This window comes from Lolium rigidum, chromosome 3, assembly GCF_022539505.1.
Source record: "Lolium rigidum isolate FL_2022 chromosome 3, APGP_CSIRO_Lrig_0.1, whole genome shotgun sequence".
Classification (NCBI taxonomy): Eukaryota; Viridiplantae; Streptophyta; class Magnoliopsida; order Poales; family Poaceae; genus Lolium; species Lolium rigidum.
Window position 1 is genome coordinate 242,802,888 of NC_061510.1, and position 18,156 is coordinate 242,821,043.

Consider the following 18,156-nt stretch of genomic DNA (forward strand, 5'->3'; position numbering starts at 1 on the left):
CCTTCTTCATCGACAAATTATCGGGTTCCTTCTCTTGAAACTATATTTTTATTCGGTCACATCTTATGTACTTTACTTGGAGCGTCTGTATGTTTCTTGTTTTTGTTTTTGTTTGAATAAATGCTTGTGTGGGAGAGAGACACGCTCCGCTGGTTCGTAGGAACACATGTGTTCTTAGCTTTTAATTTTCATGGCGAAGGATGAAACTGCTTCGTTAATTGTTATATGGTTGGAAACGGAAAATGCTACAGTAGTAACTGGTATGATGTCTTGAATAACTTGATACTTGACAATTGTTGTGCTCTTATTTAAGCTCTTGCATCATATACCTTGCACCTATTAGTGAAGAAATACATAGAGCTTGTTAAAATTTGGTTTGCATGAGTGGTTTCTCTAGAGTCTAGATATTTTCTAGTAAGATGTTTGAACAACAAGGAAGACAATGTATAGTTTTATGATGCTTGTAATATGTCTTTTATGTGAGTTTTGCTGTACTAGTTCGTGCTTGTGTTTGCTTCAAACAACCTTGCTGGCCTAAACCTTGTATCGAGAGGGAATACTTCTCATGCATCCAAATCTTGAGCCAATCACTATGCCATTTGTGTCCACCATACCTACCTACTACATGGTATTTATCCGCCATTCCAAAGTAAATTGCTTGAGTGCTACCTTTAAAATTCCATCATTCACCTTTGCAATATATAGCTCATGGGACAAATAGCTTAAAAACTATTGTGGTATTGAATATGTACTTATGCACTTTATCTCTTATTAAGTTGCTTGTTGAGCGATAACCATGTTTCGGGGACGCCATCAACTATTCTTTGTTGGATATCATGTGAGTTGCTATGCATGTCCGTCTTGTCCGAAGCAAGAGAGATCTACCACCTTCATGGTTGGAGCATGCATATTGTTAGAGAAGAACTTTGGGCCGCTAACTAAAGCCATGATTCATGGTGGAAGTTTCAGTTTGGACATATATCCTCAATCTCATATGAGAATAATAATTGTTGCCACATGCTTATGCATTAAAGAGGAGTCCATTATCTGTTGTCCATGTTGTCCCGAGATGGATGTCTAAGTTGAGAATAATCAAAAGCGAGAAATCCAAAATGCGAGCTTTCTCCTTAGACCTTTGTACAGTGCGGCATGGAGGTACCCCATTGTGACACTTGGTCAAAACATGTGCATTGCAAAGATCCGGTAGTCCAAGTTAATTAGGACAAGGTGCGGGCACTATTAGTATACTATGCATGAGACTTGCAACTTGTAAGATATAATGTACATAACTCATATGCTTTATTACTACCGTTGACAAAATTGTTTCGTGTTTTAAAAATAAAAGCTCTAGCACAAATATAGCAATCAATGCTTTCCTCTTTGAAGGACCATTCTCTTTACTTTTATGTTGAGTCAGTTCACCTATCTTTCTCCACCTCAAGAAGCAAACATTTGTGTGAACTGTGCATTGATTCTTACATACTTGCTTATTGCACTTGTTATATTGCTTTGCATTGACAACTATCCATGAGATATACATGTTACAAGTTGAAAGCAACTCGCTTAAACTTTATCTTCCATAGTGTTGCTTCAATGTCTCTACTAAGAATTTATTGCTTTATGAGTAACTCTTATGCAAGACTTATTGATGCTTGTCTTGAAAGTACTATTCATGAAAAGTCTTTGCTATATGATTCAATTGTTTACTCATTGCATTAACATTGTTTTGAATCGCTGCATTCATCTCATATGCTTTACAATAGTATGATTAAGATTATGTTGGTAGCATGTCACCTCGTAAATTATCTTTTATCGTTTACCTACTCGAGGACGAGTAGGAACTAAGCTTGTGGATGCTGATACGTCTCCAACGTATCTATAATTTCCGATGTTCCATGCTTGTTTTATGACAATACCAACATGTTTTGTTCACACTTTATATCATTTTTATGCGTTTTCCGGAACTAACCTATTGACGAGATGCCGAAAGGCCGCTTGTCGTTTTCTCGCTGTTTTTGGTTTCGGAAATCCTAGTAAGGAAATATTTTCGGAATCGGACGAAATCAATTCCGGGGATCTTATAATTTCGCGAAGCTTCCAGAGCACCGGAGAAGGGCCAGAGAGGTGCCAGGGGGGGCCCACACCGCACCCCGGCGCGGCCAGGGGGGGGGGGCGCGCCCCCCTATGGTTTGGGCAGCCCGTGGCCCCTCCGACTCCGATTCTTCGCCTATATAAGCCGTCGTGACCTAAAAACATCGACGGAAAGAACCACGAGACGGAAACCCATCCGCAGCCGCCGCCATCGCGAAAGTCAATTTCGGGGGACAGAACTCTCGTTCCGGCACCCTGCCGGGACGGGGAATTGCCCCCGGAGCCGTCTCCACCGCCGTCTCCACCGCCATCTTCACCGCCATCGCTGCCTCCATGATGAGGAGGGAGTAATCCATCCCCGAGGCCGAGGGCTTCGCCGTAGCTATGTGGTTCATCTCTCTCCCATGTACCTCAATACAATAATCTCATGAGCTGCTTTACATGATTGAGATTCATATGAGTTTGTATCACTACTATCTATGTGCTACTCTAGCAAAGTTATTAAAGTAGTTCTATTCCTCCTGCACGTGTGTAAAGGCGACAGTGTGTGCACCGTGTTAGTACTTGGTTTATGCTATGATCATGATCTCTTGCAGATTGCGAAGTTAACTATTGCTATGATAATATTGATGTGATCTATTCCTCCTACATATGCATGAAGGTTACGGTGTGCATGCTATGCTAGTACTTGGTTTAGTCTGTTGATCTATCTTACACTAAAGGTTACTAAAACATGAGCATTATTGTGGAGCTTGTTAACTCCGGCATTGAGGGTTCGTGTAATCCTACGCAATGTGTTCATCATCCAACAAAAGTGTAGAGTATGCATTTATCTATTCTGTTATGTGATCAATGTTGAGAGTGTCCACTAGTGAAAGTGTAATCCCTAGGCCTTGTTCCTAAATATCGCTATCGCTGCTTGTTTACTCGTTTTACTGCGTTACTACTGCTGCGTTACTACCGCTACCATATTACCACCATCAACTACACGCCGTTACTACTGCTCATATTTATTCATACCACCTGTATTTCACTATCTCTTCGCCGAACTAGTGCACCTATTAGGTGTGTTGGGGACACAAGAGACTTCTTGCTTTGTGGTTGCGGGGTTGCATGAGAGGGATATCTTTGACCTCTTCCTCCCCGAGTTCGATAAACCTTGGGTGATCCACTTAAGGGAAAACTTGCTGCTGTTCTACAAACCTCTGCTCTTGGAGGCCCAACACTGTCTACAGGAAAGGAGGGGGAACGTAGACATCACGGACTTCTAGGACTTTCCAATATTCTAGCTCCCAGAATATAGATTTCTTCTTCCACATGGCTACGTGCCCGTCAGCTCCCTTCGGAACTGATTGTCCGCCAGGACCCTTTCCAAAGATGACTTTCAAATCCTTGACCATATCAAATACCTCAGCACCAGTAGTGTTCCGCAGAGCTTCGGCCGGTGATCTCGCCTTGCCGTTGTAATGCTTGCCTTTCTTTCTTACTCGGATGACCTTTCGGAAGAAATCGACGATGCCCAAGGTACACGTTCTTCTTACAATTTGGCAAATGTACACTTTCGGTCTCATGTAAGCGGTGTGTGCATGCATTGTATCCCTTATTTGACGAGTCCCGAAAGGTTACTAAGAGCAGGCCAATCGTTGATGGTTACGAAAAGCAACGCTCGTAGGTCAAATTCCTCTTCTTTGTGCTCATCCCACACACGGACACCAGTGTCTGCCCCACAACTGTAAAAGTTCATCAACTAATGGCCTTAGTTACACATCGATGTCGTTGCCGGGTTGCTTCGGACCTTGGATGAGCACCGGCATCATAATGAACTTCCGCTTCATGCACAACCAAGGAGGAAGGTTGTAGATGCATAGAGTCACGGGCCGAGTGCTATGGCTGGAGCTCGCTCGCCAAAAGGATTCATGCCATCCGTACTTAGACCAAATCTTATGTTCCTTGCGTCGCCTGCAAAATCTTTGAACTCTCCGTCGATCTTTCTCCATTGTGTTCCATCCGCGGGGTGTCTCAACTCCCCGTCCGACTTACGGTCCTCTTTGTGCCATCGCAACAACTTGGCATGCTCTTTGTTCCCGAACGGACGTTTCAACCGTGGTATTATAGGAGCATACCACATCACCTTGGCGGGAACCCTCTTCCCGGGTTTCCGGCCCTCAACATCGTCACCAGGGTCATCGCCTCCGATCTTATAACGCAATGCAGTGCATACCGGGCATTCATTCAAATTCTCGTATTCACCGCGGTAGAGGATGCGATCGTTGATGCATGCAAGTATCTTCGTAACCTCTAAACCTAGAGGGCGGACAACCTTCTTTGCTTCGTACGTATCGGCGGGCAACTCGTTATTCTTTGGAAACATATTCTTCAACATTTTCGAAAAGTTTTCAAATGCCGAGTCGCCTACACCGCCCGTGCCTTCCATTTCAACGAAATCCGAGTGTGCAGCCCAGCTTTTTCGGACCATCATCGCATCCGGGTACGGCGCCTTCCCGTGATCCTCTAACATGCGATCCAAATTCTCCTCTCCTTTTCGGTCTCGCAGCCGTCTCCGTGCATCGGCAATGGTCCGACCAAGATCATCAACGGGATCCTCTTCTTCACCTTCCCCTTCACCTTCCCCTTCACCTTCGAGCATCCTCCATGAAAGTATCACCGAAATGAGAAAGATAGCTTTCATCGATGAAATCATCCCCTTCTTCATCTTCTTCCATTATAACCCCTCTTTCTCCATGCTTGGTCCAACAATTATAGCTTGGCATGAAACCGTGCCGAAGCAGGTGCATGTGAACATCTCTTGAGGAAGAGTAACCCTTCCGATTCTTACACTTAACACATGGACGGATAACAAAACCCCCCGCTTGTTCGCATTAGCCACTACGAGGAAATCTTTCAAACCCGTATCGAACTCGCCGGAGAGTCGGTTACCGTACATCCATTGCCGATTCATCTGCATTATTATAATATAAAATATATAATTAACCATCATGCATTTGTTAAACTAACTAGCTACAAACAATATAAATTAAACAATGAACTACACACACATGCATATTGTATCAATGACGACACATCAAAGGTTCAAGTTGCTAACCGCGATCGAGGAGGAAAAAATAAATGAGAAAGCTCAAGTGTGGCTCCAACACTTCATATCATGTTTGTTTCATGCTCTTGGGGCATTTCATCAAACACCTTATGTGCATAAGAGGAACCAAAAGCAAACCTAACACTCACTTGTGAAGTTTGTGAAGAGAATGGCTCCAAATGGCTAAGTGTTGGCTCCAAATGGCTGGATGGGTATATATAGGGGAGGGGCTTTAGTCCCGGTTGGCCCGGCCAACCGCGACTAAAGGCCTTCGGCACTTTAGTCGCGGTTGGCCCGGCCAACCGCGACTAAAGCCCCCACGTGCACCAGCTGGCCACCGTGCGCCCTGGGCCCAGGCCTTTGGTCGCGGTCCGCCACACGAACCGCGACTAAAGACCCCATTAGTCGCGGTTCCTTTACCTTCGCGACTTATGGGGCTTCCCGGAAGCCTGTTTTTCTACCAGTGTCGGAGTACTACTAAATTTGGTCACTACAGATTGTTTTTTTTAATAAAAAAGGGGTTCACCTTAATTTGGTCGCATTGTGATGTCTAAACTAGCATACATATTTTAAAGAAAAATAAAATACTTTTCCTTTTCAAATTAATTGACACAGATTTCTCTAGATTCGCTTTTATTTACACACTTAGCAAAAACACGTCTAAAAACATATGTTTCTAGACAAATCTGCATCGAATAATTTTGAACGGACGGACAATTCTTTTGAAAAAGAAACTGTGTTGATAGTGCATATTATTAGAAAAAAATACAAGGTATGCTCAACATGTAAAGCATACTGTAAATTCATTATTTAAATAATTCCTGTTTAAGTTATTGTTACTCCGTGGCAACATGTGGGCATAGTGCTAGTATAATGTATTACACATTTACACCAAAAGTACAGAAGCAAAGCAAAGGCATCATCTTGCCTTATTTGGGTTTCTGAACGAGTTTTCATCAAGCAAATCACTGGATGTCAGAACAGTCACAGTTGATCTTGCCGTGTCGACACCAGCTCGAAGTCCAGTTGCAGATATTATTAGCTTCACAGAATGCGAACCAAAGTTTACAATCTGCAGAAGATGAGTACTAAGTTCTCAGATATAAACATGCTACTCCATCAGTACAAACCATGTCTGTGGACCGGTTGTTATGCAAGTATGTAAATGCGCATAAGTATTGTCGCATGTGGATTGCGCCATTTCATACATCAAGGCAAGTTTACCCATTATGTATATAACTGAAGTAATCACGTGCAGGCTATGAGGAAATCGGAACCCCTGAGTTTACCTTTATCCTCAGGAACATATCCTCATTGTCTTTCCAGGTGATTGCAGATGCTGCCAGTGAACTAGAGTAGCTGGAAGCGAGGCTCACAGGATGGATCAGAGAACCACTTGATTCACGGAAAAATGTCTGCATCCAGTAACTAGGAGTTCCATACTGTTGCCAGGAGTTGAAGACTATCGCATCTGGAATCCAATCGTGTTCAGACATAATCAATAAAATCGTCATCAACAAGAATACTAGTATTACGGGGGAAGAAAGGACAAAGCCATTTGTACTTACCTGCGGTCGTTGTCATTTACGAAGAGTGGAGCATAGCTCACCATGTGGATGATATCACTGCAAAGGAGAATGCAAAGAATCATCTCATTAACTTACAACAAAGAATTGGGATAGGGATTTGGTGCACATGGGCACCAGTGCTCCCTAAACTTTCAGATTTTCAAAAATTTCAAAACCTCGCACTTCTATTTCTTCAAAAATTATGACGTTAAATATATAGATAGATAAGTACAGGAGGATTCTACTCAAAAAAAATCCGGTAAAAAATATTTTAAATTTTGAGAAATACAAAATAAACTAATTTCTGACAAAGAGGTATACTATTTTAATATTATTGTACTACCATTTACTATCACAAATTTGTCTTTTTTATATTTTCCAAAATACAACGTATTTTTTAACGGGACTTTTTTCCATACACCCATACTGTATATATCTATCTATATATTTAACACCATAATTTTTAAAAACATAGAAATGTGAGATTTTAAAAAAATTAAAAATCTGAAATTGGAGGGAGCACGGATGCCCATGTGTCAAAGACACTTTCTCAAAGAAATTGTTGTTACTTAATTCCACATTAAGAAGATACTGTCAAAGACACTGTCACCGGGAGAACTTATTCTTGATAGAAGGACAACCATATGCATTTGCGATGTTTTCCCAATCCTCAAAAGCAGAAGGGAGGAGTGACAGAGATTACCTATTATTCTTTAAGAGCATCTCTAGCGGCGCGACGCATTTCGGACGTCCAAATTGTCCGCGGACATCCGTTTGCGTCGCCTGGCGGACGCCAAAATGACCGCCAAAGCCGAAATGTCTGTTTGCGTCGGGGGCTAGCTCTAGCGGTCCGACGCATTTTGGACATGCAAGTATTTTTTTTGTGCTACTTCTTTTCATTTTTGTTGAATGAGCAAGTTTAAACGCGAAAAAATAGTACTCAATGATGTCATGTTGCTCCAATCGAATAGATTATAGCCTAAACAATTCACCGGATACTTCAATCGAATAGATTCAAACATATTTAACATTCAAAGAAGAACAAATTTAAAAACATATAAACTAAAACTAATTTTTGACCTTCTTGTTAGAAGGCCCTGCCTCGTCGTCCAAACTCCTGCGCCTCTTGCTTGTCACCTCCTCGTCGGAAGAGGAACTGGAGGACGACGCGCCCGTCGAGGAGTTGAAACTGGAAGAAATGTCGTCTTCGTCGTCATCGTCGGTGAACGGACAACGACGCGCCGCCCGCGCCAGCGCCCTTGCCCGGGCCCTGGCCTTCTTCCTTGTCGCAGCCTTGTCGTCCGCGCCTCCTGCGCCTCCAACCCGGCAAACTTGGTGTCGGAGTCCTCCTCCTCCTCCTGCCCCTCCTCCTCGTCCTCGGTGTCGCTGTCAGCGCCGCCTCCGTCCTCCTCCTGGCCTTCGCTGACATTGCCGCCTCCGTCCTCCTCCTCCTTACTCGACGTGGAGGCAGGGTCGGAGCATTGAGGCCGGATCGCTTGGCGTCGCAGGGGATTCCCACCAATGCAGAAATCCGGGCGACTTGCCCTCGCTCTCCGAGTCGGACGGCAGCGTGTAGTCGCTCATGGTGTGCCGGTGTTGGAGAAGAAGAAGAAGAAGAAGAGGAAGAAGAAGGATGCGGTTGAACTTGAATTACCGTAGACGCAGGGGTTATAATCTGCGCGGATTAACGGCGGCGCGTATAACGAAGAGGCCGGCGGTTGCTCTTCCGCGGCTGTTCGGCGCTCCATTGCGACGGTTGATCGGCGCGATTACCACACCGGTGGTTGACAATCGCGCGTTGTGAATTCGAGGCCGATCGAACCTGGATCGCTGCCATGAGGGCCCGTGGGGAAGCGAGCGGACGCTAGGCGCGACCACGGAGCGTCCGCGAAGACGCAAACCTGGCGCATATTTGGGCCAGGTTTGCGTCTCCGCGGACGGCCCGGTCACTTTACGTCGCCCCGCTTGAGGTGGTGCCAGACGCATTTCCGGTCCACGCGAACGCAAACGATTGCTCAACGTCCGTTTGCGTCGCTCCGTTGGAGATGCCCTAACCAATAAGGAACGAGGCAGCCTCTGCCAATGAAAGAAGGCTTCCATTGCCAGCATCCCTTGGATAATTAACAGCATACTCACTAACAAATACCTGAAATAAAATCAAAGCACACCATACTTAGCTATAATAAAATTTAGTATACATAGTACCCAAGATTTTCTAGAACATGATAACACTCAGCATACTTAGCTAGAATAAAATTTAGTATACATAGTACCCAAGATTTTCTAGAACATGATAACACTCTCACACTTCTTACTGTTGGATCAGTTACGATCATTCTCTCAAAAACTCTAAACTAAAAATAGAAATTGCATAAATAAGTAAAAGTAGATGTAGGTACCGCCTAGAAATTTAGAGGCGATTTACACAAAAATAACCCTTTACTAAAACTATAGCACAGACTGACCCTCCGGCCAAACTATTTCACCCATCTAACCCTTTTGTGTGGCGCCCTCACATCGGCGCCACACCTGACTGTGTGGCGCCCGTGCGGGCAGCGCCACTCGCCCATCCGACGTGGCGCGGTCGACGCTGATGTGTGCACCGATCTGACGTGGCAGGATGTGTGGCGCCGCTCCCATCGGCGCCACACGGTGAAACTGTGGCGCCGCTCGGAAGGGCGCCGCTCGGAATGAAGATTGTGAGAAAAAGAATTATCAGGGTAATTTCATTATTATTTATTGGCCCATTCCCAAGGTGTCCATAGATTTCGGCGACCCTAGGGCGAAACAACACCTTGGGCCCCTTGTTCATAGTGGCTAAGTTTCCAAGGGCATGGTCAGGGGGCGATGCCCCCCCCCCCTACTCTAGAAAATTATTTAAAGATATTTATTTATGCTAAATTTATATATTTCACTTAAAAGTTAAGCATGATTGGTGTTCTGGGCCCTTTAACAATCTCGGTCAAGCTTCACCACTTGGTCACACACAAAAAAAACTTAAAAAAATATTATTATTCAGCAAGATAAATATCATAGTAAAGCAATAACAAACTAAATAATATTTGCATTTGAAAGATCTATGCTCTTCAAAATCTTGGTGAAGTCGTTTGAAACTATTTATTTCTATTGATGGCACGAACTATATACCATGATTTTTATTTATACAAATAGCTACTTGTGTACATGTGTACATGTGAATTGACTACGAGAAGTAGAAATAATCGGAAAAAAAATTATGAGGGTTGGCGTTGTTCTGCACATTTGAGAAGGAGTCGGAGTATAGGCATGTCAAGCTGCAACTTCAACCTTCTATATTTTCTAGAATTATTTCAAACTCTACCGCCTAAGGAGTATGAATATAAGTGTACTCTACTAAATGTGCGAACAAATCTTGGTCTGGGGCCCTAAATGTTGAGGGCCCAGGGCGAGCGCCCTTCTGCCCCGCCCTAGGGGCCAGCCCTGCACTCGTGAACCACGGTGTGTGCGTAGCGAGCTCGGGGAGACGGAGAGGTTGTATATATCCCATGTGTCAGCCTGTGCCGCTGGCCGGCCCAACATTACATGCATGGAGGACAACGTGGGCTTAGCTCAGTGGTTGGGATCGCAGTGGCGCACCCCAACGACCGGAGTTCAATTTCTGTCAGGGACGAATTTCAGAATTATCACGCCAAGTCCCGTTTCTACTATATCAAAAAAGTGTCTAGTTCCTCGTAGACACCGTTTCATTACATGCATGGATCGGGTATAGATCGAGACACGCTAGACAACCAAATGCTCACGTATCCATATAAAGCATATGCACTGAACGTAGAGAATTTCATTAATAAAAAGTTAACGGGCTGTCATGTGCAATACATAATCCATAGTGTAGGCAAGAGGTGTATTTCCATAGAGCCCGATTTGTATCGAAAGGTCTACAAAGGGTAATTACCATCGGTTCTTTTTAAAAGTGTATAGAACAGTGTTGTTTGTAGGTATGGAACCATGTACAGTACTGCTGTCCTAGCCAGAAATTTATTTCGGCTCTCGGTGCATATGCTCCCTCTACTAAAAAATTATATTTCAAAGTGTAAAAAGATTTGACAAAACATTTTACATGTACATCTCTTCAATATATGCGAGTTCGTCAAGTTTCACAGAAAATAAATAAATTTTGTGATCTATGTAAAAAAGAGAAAATTTATCTTGTAAAAATCATTATTTTTAGCACTAAATTTGTCTTTTCTACACATGCCACATGACAAGTTAATTTTTCATGAAACGACTTTGTGAGCGCATAGCACGTGAAGATATACATGCATATATTTATTTCTATTTCTTTTAGAAAATTTAATGTGTGTAAGATGTATCTTTTATCTTTTAATAGGAGTCCCCCGCTACTAATTTTTTCCAGCCCTCTGGTGAGTTCACGTCATCGCTAATTCGCTTTGCACTATCATCGCACGCTGGTAGCTCTCCCGATGTTTGTCGATAGGAAAATGCTTCCGCCCGGCCGACCGATCCGGGGCAAAAGATCGGTTGCTCCATGGGCCGGTATCACGTCCACGTTTGGGCCCCACGATGTGCAGCTAGCTGAGATTTCCGCCCGCAGGCATGAGCTCTGGTGCTAGTTGAGTTCTAGGCTTCTACCACACATGATTTCTCCATGCATGTGTATGCACGCTGCTAGCTATCACTAGCAGGCATGCTCGCGTGCAATCACTAGTAGTCAGCTTGTTAGCTACTAGCTTAATGAATGCATTGCACGCATGATGGCTCCTAGGCTCCTAGCTGTTGTAGCTCGCTTAACTTGGTAGCTCGTCAGTCGCCATGGAGTTGGTTAGTTCATCCCACGTTTTGTCCGGGAATGTCCACAAACCCCTTGATTAAGTTTGCACGTATCTTACACCATACAAAACCTCCAAGAATATATGCTTGCAATGACATCTTCATCACTCCGATGAACACGACTACAACACTCGTGGGGGATGCGATGGAGGATTTGGAATTGGCCCGGGGTCACTGAATGTATCGCACGGGCCTTTGGCGAGCCGGGTTCACGGCGGGCGAACCCTAATAGTTAGTGTTTTTTTATTTTAATTCAATCTATAGAAAAAAATGTTGCTTGACCACTTTGCATTGTTTGAAAACATATGGATTTTTATTGTACTCATTTGTTACTTTTGTAAAAAATAGTTGGTGGTTTTTATTGTAATTTAATCTATAGCAAATTAATCATTTCTTTGTAACATTTGTATTCTTTGCAAACATATGGATGTTTTGTTGCAATTGCTTGTAATTTTTGTAAAGATCATTGGTGATTTTTGTTATAATTCAATCTATAGAAAATAAATTGTTGCTTGACCACTTTGCATTGTTTGCAAATATATGGATTTTTGTTGTACTTATTTGTGAAATTTGTAAAAAATAGTTGGTAGTTTTTGTTGTAATTCAATATGTAGCAAATTAATTATTTATTTACCACTTTTGCAATTTTTGCAAACATGTGGATGTTTTGTTGTAAACGTTTGCGACTTTTGCAGGAATCGTTAGTGATTTTTGTTGTAATTCAATTTGTAGAAAATTAATTGTTGCTTGACCACTTTACATTGTTTGTAAACATAGATATTTTGTTGTTGTAATAGTCTACTATTTTTATTGTAATATTATCTGATTTTTGTTAAAAATACTGGTAATTTTTGTTGTAAGTCAAATTGCAGTAAAGACATGTTGCTTAACCATACTTTTGTAGAATTGATTTTTCTTGTAAATAAATTTGTACAAAAAATGTTGTTTAACTACGTTTTATTGCACAACTACATGTGATTTTATTTATTTTTCTATTTTAAAGTCGTCGCTACAAACCTAACCTACATATTTACCTATTCAAGTGTAACTTGTGTGTGTAACCATAGCAGTTCTACCTTTTTTAGTGCATGAAGCTAGAGAAGTTAATGCATGTATAGAGCTAGCACATCATACTCCTGCATGCTAGCCAATAACGCTTCGACCATGCGGAGCAGCAGCACCGAAAGCGACGGGGCATACCACCTGACACGGCGCAGCAGTTGAGAGCGACGTGAGGAATATCCTAGCCATACGATGCTAATCTGACGAACGCGAGTGCAACCGATTTTTGAGCACGTATCCGGTGACCGACGCCTAGCGCGTCCCTTCTCGATATGGGCTGGGCGTCACCCATGGTTGTGCGTGGCCTGGGTGTCTCTTCTTGGACTTCTTGGTACTTGGATGGGCATCCCTACATGGGCTGCTAGAGACGCGCAAGAGACAGACCTACCACTCGCCCTTCCTCCTTGTCTCAAAAAAAAAAAAAAAACTCGCCCTTCCTCCTATAAAAAAATATTGGTTGTCGTTCATCTTGCTGCATTGTCCACCGCCGCCGAATTCACGAATCCTCCTGCTGCGACCTATACCCTCCTCGCCACAATTGCTCGTGAAACCGACCCATGATGCATGTCATTCATCATCCGTCATTAAATACACAAAAATTGCTATACTAGGTACTGAACCGGCGCATTCATCTATAAGAAGCTCCCGGTGTTCCATGGACATGCCGAGTGCCCGCCTGCTTGCGTCCATCTCTGACAGTGGTCTCCAGTTTGGTTGATGTCCACTCCAGATTCTCCCCTGTTTCTTTTTTTATCCCCTCACATATTTTTCTCAATTTGTTAGGTTGCTCTCCCGCTCGAAAACTGCTCGAGGTTTTTCCTTCCCCGATTTGATTGGAATTTCGTTCAAGGTTGCATTGCAGAATTGATATCGATTAGTCTGGTTTTCTTTAGCTGATTGCGTTTGTGTACATTCTGGATTTTATCAGTTAGTTCATTGAAACCTCTTGAGGAAGGCGACCCTATCATCCACTGGAGGTTTCCGACAAAAGATCTGGAGAAATTATCTTGCAACACTGCACGAATTCCCTCTCATGTATGCTTCCACAATCTTCTTTATCATTGAATACATCTTCTATTTATCGGTATTGTTGTGTACTTAATATTTCTCATATCAATTGAATTTTTTTTTTTTGAAACGGTCATATCAATTGAATTATCTTGATGTTTGCAGCCTTGCAGGTTAGCCTTGAATCTGCCATCACCGTAGTGTAGACCTTTATTGATCTGTGAACAGCTGAAGGAAGGTGTATTATTTCCTTCCGTTCGCATTATTCCCTACCTCGGAATATTATATTATGAAACTGTTTCTATGCTGTTTAAATTTGACGTTAAAAACTCCTTATTCTGAATGTTAATGAGGGTGATTGATCACTCCTTACTTTTTGCAGTACCATACCTGAATTATCTCAGCGCAATCACAGGGATTCTCACATACGAAGATACACGGGAGAGGGATTTTGCCTGTGTAAAAGGTAGCAGCTTTTCCGTTCTATCTTTTCTATTTTTAGTCTGAAGGATTACAGCAAAGAACGTTGAGATAACAAACTTGAGTGAGTCTTTCACCACGTTGCACTGTGGCTGTGCCATCCCACGCACGAACATGTAGCTCGATCCGCTACCAAACTGCTCAAGATACTACTTGGTCATTGCATTGACTAAGTACACCTGACCACCGTTGTTATTCTGAACAGAAAACTAAGCACTACCTAACGAGCTAAGTTGGTGCAGGTTTGGAATAAGCAAAGCTAACACTTCTGCAGGCATTTGTCTTCAGGCTATCATGGTAGTAGGATAAATTTGATTTTTTTTAAAAAAATTTTTGCTATGTGCAAAACTTCTGTGGTTGTGCTCTCAAATTCCAAAATCCCAATCTATAGATGTAAGCAACATGTCTTCTTTTAATTATTGTTACAAACTGTTCTTCTTTGATTGTTCTAGAATTGCTTCAGACCTACACCTTTTTATTTATGTTTATCTATGCAGAATTGGTAATGATTTTTTACTTCTCCCTTAATTGTTGTAGCTTATCTACGTAACTTACTAGCCATTGTCTCTGAAACAGGTTAGGCTAGCCATAGTGCTAGTATCATAGCTAATATCATACACATTGGTCCACAAAAATGTTGATGTGGCAGCTAATTAAAGAGGAGAGAGGAGATTAGAGTAACATAGGTGGATACTGTATCATAGCGCATATCACGAGAAAAGTTAATACCAAACAAATCTTGTGCACACATTTACATTGAGATTCTAAAAAGTAATAAATATAGCATAACTATGATACTACTTCATGATATTAACCACTATAGAGATAGTACAATACACAAGTATCATATGCATGATACTACAACATGATACTTACCACTATAGCCAGCCTTATAACATTAATTGGAAAAGAAGGGAGGAATGCCAAGTTCAATGCTTGAATCGTTGTTGATGAATGGGCTTAAATTCAGAGCTTTCTATTGATTGGTGTTGCCTTATTATGTATATTTTCTCAGGCTATTTTTGTGCTGATTGTAAAAAGTCGTTTCCAATAGTATTATTCGTGAGTCATTGAAAATTGTTATACAGCATTTGGATATGGTTTTTCTCATTTTGGCTATATATTTGTTGTGCAATATACACCTGTAATTCTTATTGTATTGTCCACCCTGTCGTGCATCATCCATTTTGAAGAAATTATTTTTCCTTTGCATAGACAATACAAAGCTAGCAACTATATTAAACATATTTCTATTTTCTATTTCTAATTTATCCATACTTTCTTACTACAAGCTACCGCAGCAACGCGCGGGGTATCATCTAGTTTTAAAATAGAGGGGGCATACGCGAGCATATTCCAAAACAACACTCCCCGTCGTAGTGATCATTTGTACTTGGCATTTCCTTCTTTTTTAATGTAAGATTTTTTTTCCTTAGTAGGTTTTTTCAGTGGCAGGATCCAAGATTTTTTTGATAAAGTAAATATATTAATATCGCGAAGATACCAATTATATCCGGCCTCTGTACTAACGAAATGTTCTAAAGACATTACGATGCACACAACCCAACTTCTAAAATGAAGAAGAAAAACAAAAGATCTCGCTATGGTGATTAAAATCGTGTGGCCGCAACACAAACCACTGCCAAGACACTACCTAGAGTCCATACTCTCAAAACAATACTTTTAATAGCCATTTCCACACACAACCAATTAAGACCAAATCTTAAATTTTCACCATGAAGCAAGTCCGCCCTCTCAAAACAATGTATTTAACAAGGCCATTACCAGGCAGAACTAATTAACGTCTGATCTTGAATTTTCACCTAGAAAGATAAGACTATGTACTCGTTTTGTGCTACCATCCCCGCTTGTTGATGTCGCTGCTGCAAATCAAAAAACACCAAGCAAAGTCTTCATTGCCACGAATTACTAGACCTCAGACCTCGGCCGCCATTGTCTTCTCCATGGAAATAAAAAACCGACATGTCCCATGATGGCAACAGACAGCGAAGCTTCGCGTCAAATCCTCCCGAAGCCGCACGACTAGAAATATGGGTGCACACGACTGAATCTCATCCCATCCAGCAATCTACATGCGCATCAGGTGCGGCCAGATCAATGAGGGTCGGTATCAAGCAGAACATCGTCTTGGCATGAGAACAACCCAATGGCAGCATCCACGCAGATCGGCAGGCTCCCACACCCGCGGGCTCCCAACAACAGACTGTTATTTAGATTATTATCATATTGATATGGATTCCTCCTGAAATTATTGGTCTATATGTAACAGCAATGAACGCCTTACTCTAATTCAACATCATTCTTGTGCACCATTCATTACATAGTATGTAGATACATATGAGAGTTTGAGAGCAAAAGAGTCGTATACATAACTTAACTTTTTTGCTACTAGGTCTCCGGCGAGGTCTACGGTAAGATCTAGGTTGATGTCTCCGGCGAGATTGTTTTTGCTACAATATCATAATTTTTTTGCTAGGGGTCTCCGGCGAGGTCTCCGACTTGTCTCCGGTGAGGTCTTCGACAAGCTTAACCTTTTTTACTTTATTTTCGTGGGCAAACAGTTTTTTGCTACACTGAAGCAAAAGCGGATTTTTTTTGCTACCCGACCGTGGACACGTGTCAGCACAGGGACCAAGAGGCTGGGAAATTTAGATCGCGGGGACGCCAAGTACTGTCCTTTTACTATTCACTTGTTTTGTATAGTTCATTTCTTTCTACATTGAAAGATCGAGAATCTGTTAGCTTTGACTGATTGACGAGTGTTACACTCATTAATTGTGTTATCAAATATTAAATGCTGCTCCACCGAGCCCACACATATGGTGATAATTACTAAAAAAATTGAACCGGTGAAAGCTGTTTTAAATAGGCAATACTATCTCTATAACGTGGGGTATTTAAATTTCAGAAGGGAATTATTAGTTGAGTACAACAGAAAAACTGTATGATCACTTCAGAGGTCACTAAGTGCTTATAAGAACTGAAAAGTGTGCCCACTACCACAAGTCAGTGACTCACTGCCATCATTGTCAAGATGCTTAGTTCTTATTGGAATCCCAATGTCTCATTGTTTTTTTTTTTTTGAATGTTAGCAGGAGAACTGCTAAATTCGTTGATTAGAAAGGAGAGTAACCAAGGTACAACCTAAAAAAGAGGGGAAAAGAAAAAGAAAAACACTAGTGAGACATGCCTCAACCAGGATCAAAAGGAAGAGAAGCCCCAGCCATGTTCCAAAGGGATGCTTCATCACGTATTCTACAAACTAAAGCTGCAACTGAAAGCTCCTTTTTCTGAAAAATACGCCTGTTGCGTTCTCGCCAAATCTCCCAGCTAGCAAGCATAAGAAGAGAATGTGCTCCTTTTCTGCAAGGCGAGGTGGCACTGGATATACAGAGGTGCAGCCAACTCTTGATAGAATTAGCGATGTCCCAGGAGTCAGGGTTTAAGGAGGGCAAATCAAATTGCAGGGCCATGGCTCGAGTCCTTCTTTACCTGCTAGCACTGTCAGTTTTGTCATTGCGTCCTGGCGGGTACTACAGTTTACCTTGGAGGTCGATACAAACAGGAGATGATCTTATTGCTTTTGGAGGGATCTCGCCTATATCGGAGGAAGTCCAGACTAGTGAGCGGATTTGTGGTCAGGAAAATGCTGATGCTACTCAAATGGAACATGCTCAACATCTTACCGAGAAAAAGAACAAAGGTTCTTCTTCAGGTACTACATCCACATCCAAATTGTCTTCATGTTCTTTTCCAGATGATGTGGTTTTATCTAGAGCGTCCAAACTGGGTATTTCTTTAGTGGCACCTCCAAATCAGATACTATATCAACAATAGCTAATATTAAAGAGAAAGATAATCTGAGAAGTCTAATTGTGCTTTCTGAAAACCTTGAGGAATAACTAAGACCGACCTAGATAAGAATATTGATATTCTTGAACGTGCAAATGACCTTTCGACGGACCTTTCTGAAGAGGATCATCTAGGATCGGAAGATCATGCGGA

The 18,156-nt window shown here is 42.1% G+C and overlaps 1 pseudogene; it reads right to left on the bottom strand.

The window, feature by feature from the left end:
- Positions 1–6,071: 6,071 nt before the first annotated feature.
- LOC124696279 lies at positions 6,072–17,624 on the bottom strand (annotated as a pseudogene).
- Positions 17,625–18,156: the final 532 nt, after the last annotated feature.